Genomic DNA, 9,147 nt, shown 5'->3' on the forward strand with positions numbered 1-9,147 from the left:
ATCTGGCCAAGAAGAAAAATCAGAATTGTGACCAAAGGAGATAGCCACAGAAAATCACAGAGGAATGATGGTCAATTGGCCACGTATTTTCCACAGAAAGAATCATGCTACAGTCAGACAAAGAGTAGGTCTTCATTCCTGAATAATTATTCTTCCTCCCAAGGTGGTACCAAAGCTGTAAAAGCTGCATTTGAAAGCAAAAACCAGAAATTTGTAAAAGAAAAAGGAACCTATATTGTGAGGACAAGGGAGAACAGAGGGAGGAAGAAAAGGCATTTTTAAAATGTTAAGACTTAGCATCACAAAAGCTATTCAAAACTCGTTGTGTAAATCCTTGGCTCTCTTTGATTCATCCATCACAAGCCGGACACAAAAGATATACTTTTCTTAAAATTCACTGTGACACAGTTATTTTATATATCATTTAGGGTTTCAGCAAGGAGGACACACTCTTACAGAATATAGGAAAGAATAGAAGGAAGAGCAGATTCTTTCAGAATGCCTCCATGCATTTTCCCTAGTATATTATTTTTTTGTGTAATGACATTGTATGATTTTTATCACACCTGTTTCTGATGTAGAAGTTTAAGGAAATTTAGGATTAATATTATGAACAAATGAATAAACACAGCACAATCTGTTGGCAGTCTCTGGCAATTGTAATAGGATTATGTCAAATGTCAGTATCTGAACAACAATATTCAGCATTGTTGCTAGTCTCTTCCTGATCTGAGCCTAGTTTTGTTTGGACCATGACGAAAAGAATGTGATTTTGCCTAATTTCTTATTTCTCAATGGACTTGTTTCTTTTTCTCTCTATGTTGCTCCTCTCCCACTTTTCTCATGATCTATGAATTGGTCTGCAGTTTTTGGAAAGACACATCAATCCTCTACACTATTTTTCATTTTCTCTGTATTTTATCCTTTTATTTATTTATTCCTCTGTGTTTGTGTCCTTTTATCCGGATCTGAGAATGAAACAGAACTGATAACTGAAGATCTCCAGTTAGTGCCATGTCTCAGTCTTCCAGTTTCCTAATCATGCTTTCCATCAGGCCTTTGCACTTTGATTTTTCACCAACAGGAACTGGAACATGGAGAAGCTGATGTGTATGTAGCTTTCACACCGATATGGAGAGTAGATGTAGTTGGGGTGTGGGAGCTTGAAAGCAGTTGTTGAATCCACAGTTCAGATGTAACATGAGCTGCTCTAAACTGTGATTACAGCAGGAGGAATGACATCACTCTTGTCAGGAGGCATCAAGTCCACATGTTATTGTGGTGCCATGGTTTGGTGTACCTTTATGTCATTGCACAATGATTATGGCCAGGCTGAGAACCTCTCATGTAAACTAGGAGATTGCGTTCTCTTTAAGTTTTTTGAGAAAGTGTCTACCATGCCAACAGGGTTTATGTCCACAGGGTAATAACCCCGTGTATCCACAGATAGTCACTGTGGCATCCTAGCCATTTACAGCCTAGGAGAGAGGCAGACAACTTCCTTCTTGTGCAATCATGCAGTGCCTGAGAGCCCACTTAAAACAAGTTTTGCCTTAATCTCTAATTCCCAAAATCCCCAGTGACTTTGACAACAAAGATGTTAATATTATTATAATTTGGTGATTTTTTTCCTGTTAGGTTGTTTTTTTTTTTCATATTAGTAACACAATAACCTGAACATTTTCTTCCTCCAGAAGAATTTTTCTTATATCTTTGATATACTGCTTTGTGTTTCAGTGGGGGACCATTGTAGTAGTTGCATTCCTTACACATATGACAGGCCTTTACAGAAACATCATGAAAACATGCAATGAAAAACAACATGAAGAGCTCTTAACAGATAATAGCAATTGAGAGTGTGTTTTCTGAACTTGGCAGTGCTTACAGCTTTTATCATTTTCTGTGGGATTTCATCCTGAGCTCTAACTCCATCATTTTGAATCCTCTTTTCATCCGAGGCAGGACAGGTTTATTTGATTTGGTCTGTGAAATCTAGCACTGGACTTGCTCCACTGCATTTTTTTGTCAAAAAAGTTTGAAAGTATGTCTGTAAGCCCAAAACTCTCTGAGGTTTTGGTCAATTTGCAGTCCATACATCTGCAGCTACAGCCTTGGAGTGCTGTTTTACAGTATTTTGTAGACATTGGCAACACTAAGGTGATGGTATTTTCAGCCAACAAGGACCCTGAATAATGACAGGAGATTTTTTTCACCCAGGTAACATCCAAAGTCTCCTCTTTAACTGAATGTATTTAAATTCACTTTCATTAGCAGCCATGGCAGCTGAGTCTATACTTGATCATATGGCTGTATTAGAACGTAGAACAGAACACACAGAGGCGTGTGCTAAAATATATGTAGAAGGTGACTAAATAATTTGCGTTATTTAAGTAACATTCTGTGTTCTGTAAACTTTTGACATCTCTGCATCTGTTCAGGCACTGTAGGACCCTTGGCTGGCTGCTTTAAGTTGGATTTTATTTTGGCCCCATTTTTTCTGCACCATTCTTCAAAGAGTCTATGTATTTCCTCCTTGTTTGCACGATCAGATGTGCTGATAAATTCTTCATACTTACTGTGATCTACCTGCAGATCTTGCCATGTAAACTTCTCCCCATGTTTGCTATTTTTATTACACAGAAGTGGTTTTTACTTTTTTAGCTTTACTCAAAAGCTCCAGCTTTTCCCACAGCTACATGATCTTGTTGTCATTCTCATCTCATTCTCCTCCCAGTAGAAATTGTACTGTTTAGTGTGCTGTATACCACCAACATTTTCTATATTTCAATGAAAAACATATGTGCCAAACATAACTGAGATTGCAGTCTGCAAAAAACCAGTGTCTTCCTATGGGTGTGTTGAATGTGCACAGACATGTGGGGTTTTTTCCTATGGGCAATGCCAGAATCCTGCTGATATATCAGACATGGAAAAATGTTTGTCATTAGCCATCTCCTGAAGGATTGTTCCCCTCACAGGTAGTGGAAAATATTCCTCTTCTACATATCTGTTTGATTATTTTGGGTATGTCCAAAAGCAAAAATAAACACACTGGTTTTAAGTGAGTGTATCTGTTTTATCCATTCTTCTAATCCCAGTGTAGTCACCTGGAGCTGTATACCAAAATCTAATGCCTGAGAACAGTACAGAGCAGTGAGCTGAGGGCAAGGAATACTCCAAGAGTGATGCAGGAACAGAAGATGTCTTTGGCAGTCATAGAATACTTTTATTTCCTTACTAAACAAGTCTACATGGGCCCCACAGCTGGATTTCATGATGACATTGTGACATTTCCATCTCCAGAGTCTGTTCACTGCCTTCCATAAGCCATATCATGAAACCATCGCACCAAAGTAGCCTTGTTTGTATGATAAAGCTCCAGCTAAAGGTCTCAATGTAATTCCTATGGCAACTCTGGAGTCATAGGTGGGAAGCATCTGTTATATTGCTGGGACAGCCTGATGGGAATGCACAGCAGTGAAGGATCCTCCCCTCTTTGAAAGTGTCAAATTCCTTACCTGCTTGGCTTCTTTTCTTTCTAAAGCATGAAGTTTCTTCATAAGACCAATGGGGTGACATACTTTTAATTTAAAAAAATGCCATGTTTTACTCAGTTTTTATTAAAGTTTCTGTAATTGCCATAATTTAGTCACCTAGGCATGCTTTTGTGGGAATAAACTCAACCTGAATTGTGTCCACTCATCTTCTATTGCTTGAAGCTCCTCTGAGAAAAATGTGAGGAATGTTTGAGGAAAAATGGAAGCTAATTTTTAAAATTATCTTTCCTTCTATTTTTATCCATTTATTATCTTTCTGTGACAGAAAAATGTTTTAACTATGGTCTGGAGTCACTGATATATGCATAGGTTTTCAACTTTGTTGGCTCTTTTCAGCTTTTTATTCCTCCATAAAAGGTATTTTAATATCTTATCTTTATGCCACTCTCTTCTTCAGGTGTTTTCCAGAGGTTTATGGTGGCCAATACAGCTTTTGAGGCAGATAATTACCCAGTCTCACAACTGGCTTACCAATTTGCCCTCAAACATCCTCTCTTTTTCGAGTCATCTTTACAGCTTGTTGCTCATGCACTGTGGATGGTGATATTATCGAACCTTGCTGATATTATTGGATAACTTTCTCCCTGCTGCTTGAAAGAGATCATGTTATCTGATTTTTTTCTCTTTTTCTTCTTCTGAGCTAGTATCCTAGTATCTATGGATGCTAATAACTTTTTCACAGAGACCCATGTAGTGATACTTTCTAAGGAACTCTCCTCTGAGATAGTGCCGTTTAGGTGCACGTGCTGCTATACAGATATAGAGCTATGGACTCTAACAGCAATCTTTTGAAGTCAAGAGTTACGGAATAGGCAAGGTTGGAAGAGACCACAGTAGGTCATCTGGTTTGACCTCCCTGCTCTAGCACAATCATCCTAGAGCACATCACACAGGATTGTATCCAGATGGTCCTAGAATATCTCCAGTGAGGGAGACTCCACAACCATCCCCAGGAAAGCAGGACGCCATTGTACATAACAGGGATTTGGAAAGACAAACACCATCACTCCCGACATCTGCCCTTACTCCTTCCCCCAGCTATAAATGCTCATCACGACACCAAACAGTATAGAATATCCCTTTGGTGAGTTGTGGTCAGCTGTCCCAGCTGTGTTCCCATCCAACTCCTTGTACACACCCAACTGCTTGCTGGAGGGATGGGATGAGAAGCAGAGAAGGCCTTGATGGTGTGTAATCACTGATTAACAATAATAAAAATGACCATATATTATCAACACCGTTTCCAGCACAAATCCAAAACATAGCCCCATACCAGCTACTATGAAGAAATTATTCCAGCCAAAACCAGCATATAGACAATCCTAAGAAGTGTCACTTCCCCTCAGCAAGTGAAGAAACTTTAAAAATACCTGCAAGCTTCAACCTGTTCTCCAAAATGTGCATGAGCATATAACAGAGAGGTCAGGGTTAGAAAAAGGAGAAAATCCATCAGAAGGAGTAAAACCCCAGCTGAATGAAACAAGGTAAATGGAAAAGATAATTTAAACTCAGAGTCTTTGAAAATTTCTACTTTAGCACGTGCTGGTTTTGTGCATTGAAGATGTCATACTGTGGAACTCACTTTAAATGTAAATAGTTTTATTTCTGACAGCTGCATTTTAAGAAGAAACAGAACCAATAAAAGTCCTTAAACTAAAAAGGATGATGTAAATAAAATATCTGATTTGGGTAAAAAAATAACTTCTTCTTCAAGGGCCCTTATTTTCTAAAGGTAAACAGTGCTGGTTATTTACTGTAAACCCAGTGATATCAGAAATTACTTTCTACTCTAAATTCTTACAATTGTGTTAGATTTATTCAACAAATTTTCTCCAATTACATTTTAACTTTACTTTAAAATATTTTCTTCTACTTTAACTAGTGTTATGGTATGTCCTCTTCAATGTTAAAACAGTCTTTGGAGTCTTTGCCAATCAGAAAATACTGGTCCTTAAAACTGCGGTACATGTTTTGCTCTCTATTTTCATAGAAATTATGTGCTTTCAAAACAATATGTATTAAATTAGTTTTAACCAGAAGTTCAGAATGCTGTTGATATGATATATATTTTCAAAATTTCTCACCATTATATTAAGAAAAATCTCATACTTCCTCACAAAGAGTGAGAGGTACTGAAACAAGTCTATGCACCACATGGTACAACAGCTGGGTAAAAAAGGCAAAATTCCAGAAAGTCATGTGTTTATTTAAAGAGCTACTTAGACAGACTATAAGTCTCTACATCTAAGAAAGTGATTACTAATTCTTTCTTTCTACCAACAATGTCATAATATAGAGGACATTGCATAGAAGCAGAGCATGTTCACCTGTTTTCAGGGGTAAAAGGGAAACTGGATTTTGACATCCTACGTATTGAAGGCTAGAGCCTTCTTCCTGGGAAGAAACAGAGGGCTGAGAAGAGATACAGAGCATGGAGTTTGTTCCTTTTGCTCTCTAGGAAGAAGAAAAGAGGATAAAATTTTGGAAGCAAGTGCTGCTTATATAAATGTTTAGGTTTTTTACATACTGTCTATTACTTTTTAGATAACCCATACGAGAAGTAGGAGCCTCAGAGTTACTTTCATCCTTGACCAGAGGGGATTCAAGCCCTTTCTCACACTTCCAGTAGACTCCCAAATAAAGCCTTGTTTAAGTGCAGAAGAGCATTGTCAAAAAGTAGGTAGGCAACGATCTACTGCTGTGCAGCCAGGTGTACAAGAGTCATGTAAGAGTCCCAAGGGAAAACAAAAGTGGTGGTTTGGACACCTAACTAGAGGAGTTACAAATCTCAGCCCCCGCTCACAGGACTGTGGCTGCTGAAGACAGTGATTTTGGCATGCAAAATGTCTAACACTATGCAATGCAAAAATGTCTAATATTATGCATTTATTTTCAAACACAGAATGTAAAATGCATCACTTCAAGGAACACAGACTAGAATCCACCACCTGCTATGGAATAGTATATGTCTTACCTGAGGATTGGGCTATCACTTTATCTCAAAGCCTTACACAGGCTGGGCAAGTTCCCAAAATCACTAGGTAGAAGCAAACTCTGAAGTGTGTGTTATTTCATGCGGAAAAAATTCAAAAAAGGAAGTAGACATAAATCCAAATGATTTTTAAACATATTGAGTGCACTCCCTTGGATGTTTTCTAAATTTAATGTGAAGGAAAGCCTCATCTGATAAGCATGGATCTTACCCTACAGATAGGGTGGGGGAGGGAGGGATGTTAGCTATGTAGTGCTAGGGTCCCAGAAGGTCAGATTTTGCTACTTTTATTCCAGCTGTGTAGTTGAAAGGGTTACTGACTTTATGTAGTGGGATTAATGGCAAAGTAAGATAATACAATGGTAAAGTCATTGTAGAAAAACGAAGACTATGCTATTTATCTGTGTGTGTAAAAGTATAGTCAGATCTGCATATATTCCTAAGCTTTCACATTCCTCATCCATGAAAAGTTTGGCAAACCTGACCATTACTACAAAGAGCATATATTAATCCATACAATTTACTTAATAACTTTTTTCCCCTGCACCTTAGCCAAGCTTCACCATGTGCGTTCATTAGAAACTCTTGACAAAAGCCAGCTAAGGGCTGAAATGTTGGGAATTTGCCCTCTTCACCCTTATGAATAAATCTTTCTTTAAAAGCAAGGAAAAAATCCTCTTGGCTTGGAATACCTCAGCATGCTGACTGTGCACAAACCAAGGCTGGAATAATTGTGCATTACTGTGATTTGTTTTTGTATTGCCTCCATGTCATGTTTCAAAAAAAGAACACAAGTATTATAATTTCTTATTGCTGTGCACCAGGTGATTGCCAGATAGCTAAGGAGGTCCAGCTGTTAGCTTTCAGGAGATGCCAGGAGAGGACTGATAAACTTTTTTAAACCAGTGCATTCAGAAACCTGTAACATTCCAGCAAGTAGTACAGCATTTTCTTGCCCTGAGAAGGAGTGCTAGCAAAGCACTAGCTGCCTTTTTAGAAAGGAGAAGAAAGGAAAAGAAAGGCAGCAAAATGTGCATTATGTGATGAGCTAATTCTTCGTGGACCACCAGTGAGTGTTCTGCATGCTACACTTTGAGAACCATTTCTGTAAATGACGGCAAATGAAAGCATGGTCTGATAAACCCGAAGAAAATAATTCTGTCTCTACCTACCCATAAGCTGTCCAGTGAAAGCACTGAAGCTTGTTCCGTTGTTAGTCTTGACACCTAGGTTTATGAAAGCTGCAGACACATGACGAGGGTTTATGTTGAAGAGAATGTGCCGTCAGAAAATCTAAGTGCAAGTGCTATCAGCATTGTTCTTAAAACAGCTATTGGGACAGGATGATTTTGGTTTTCCTGCAGTTAAAACACAAATTCTCATTCTTTGCCATTTGATTTATAGCACCAGCTGAGTTTTCTTCTGCTTGTGCTTTAATAACCAGAGGTGTTCTTTCTTGTTCCATCCCATCCTTTAAATTAAATGGCTTTCAATTAAGCTCGGCTCCATAGATCTGATCTGGCACTATCCCAGGCAGCAAAGTTTGCCAGTGATTCCAGTAGAAGTCAGTTCAGCTCTGCCCAACAGTTTGTGTGGTGGGAGCAGCACTGCAGACTTCTCCTTTTCTGTCATGTCATGCCACCATGGCTGCGGCATGTGAAAGCTGATAAGAAGACAGAGCATAGTTGGAGAAGGCCAAAATTTCATTAATGAAACACTAACGATATCTGAGGAGGTCCAGAGCAAGGCCACCATCTTGCTACTGTGTAGTCACAAAGTACCTTTTTCAGTCTCTAACACTTCTTTCCTGCCCATATTCCATTGCTTTTTGCTTATAGTAAGTAAACTGTTGTCTCAACCCATAATCACTCCTTTTTGTCCCTCCATTATCGGAAGGGGTGGGGGTACGGGAGTGGCTGATTTGGTGTTTCATTTGCTGCTGGTAATAAAACCAGCACATCTGACATTGTGAAGAAGATGAAAAATTTGCCAGTTTATCTCTGACAGCAAAAATAACTGCTGACCACCAGAATTAATCATTAGGCAGAATCAAAGTTTTTGAAAACAATTTTGTACAAAAAGCCAGGGGGTCTATATCCTGAGGAAACAATTATATTCAGGGGTAATGAAGAAAGAAAGTTACTCTCTACTAAACTGTGTGAGACAGAGAGAAAGGCAGGCTAGAAGAGACAGGATCCAAACCCAATTCTCTGTCTTGTGCTCTTACTCTTCCTTCTAGTCATAACCATGGGATGGTATATTTACTCGACTTAAAAAATCAATTTTGTATCAGTCATTTCCCTTTGAATTAGGGTAGAAGCTGACTGTAGCTACAGTTAATGACATAATGGCAGTATTAGCAGCTGAAATAGTTTGCAAAGAAGAACATTCATTAAGAAAGCATTAAAAAAACCAACCTGGGTGAAATACTGTTGGATAAATAACTTACATAGATAAAGAGGTAATAGATGACAGTTCCTAGCATCTGGCTGGTCTCATTCTTGACATGGTCCACTGAAAATTAAACAGACAAAGCTCTACCAAAAAATCTTCAGGTCAGATTTTTTTATAACTGGTTTCCTGCTCCTTCACCAAGAT

Source organism: Corvus kubaryi, unplaced genomic scaffold (genome assembly GCF_017639235.1).
Source record: "Corvus kubaryi isolate FWS band 111438036 unplaced genomic scaffold, C.kubaryi_AGA036_p1.0 37385, whole genome shotgun sequence".
In the NCBI taxonomy this organism is placed as follows: Eukaryota; Metazoa; Chordata; class Aves; order Passeriformes; family Corvidae; genus Corvus; species Corvus kubaryi.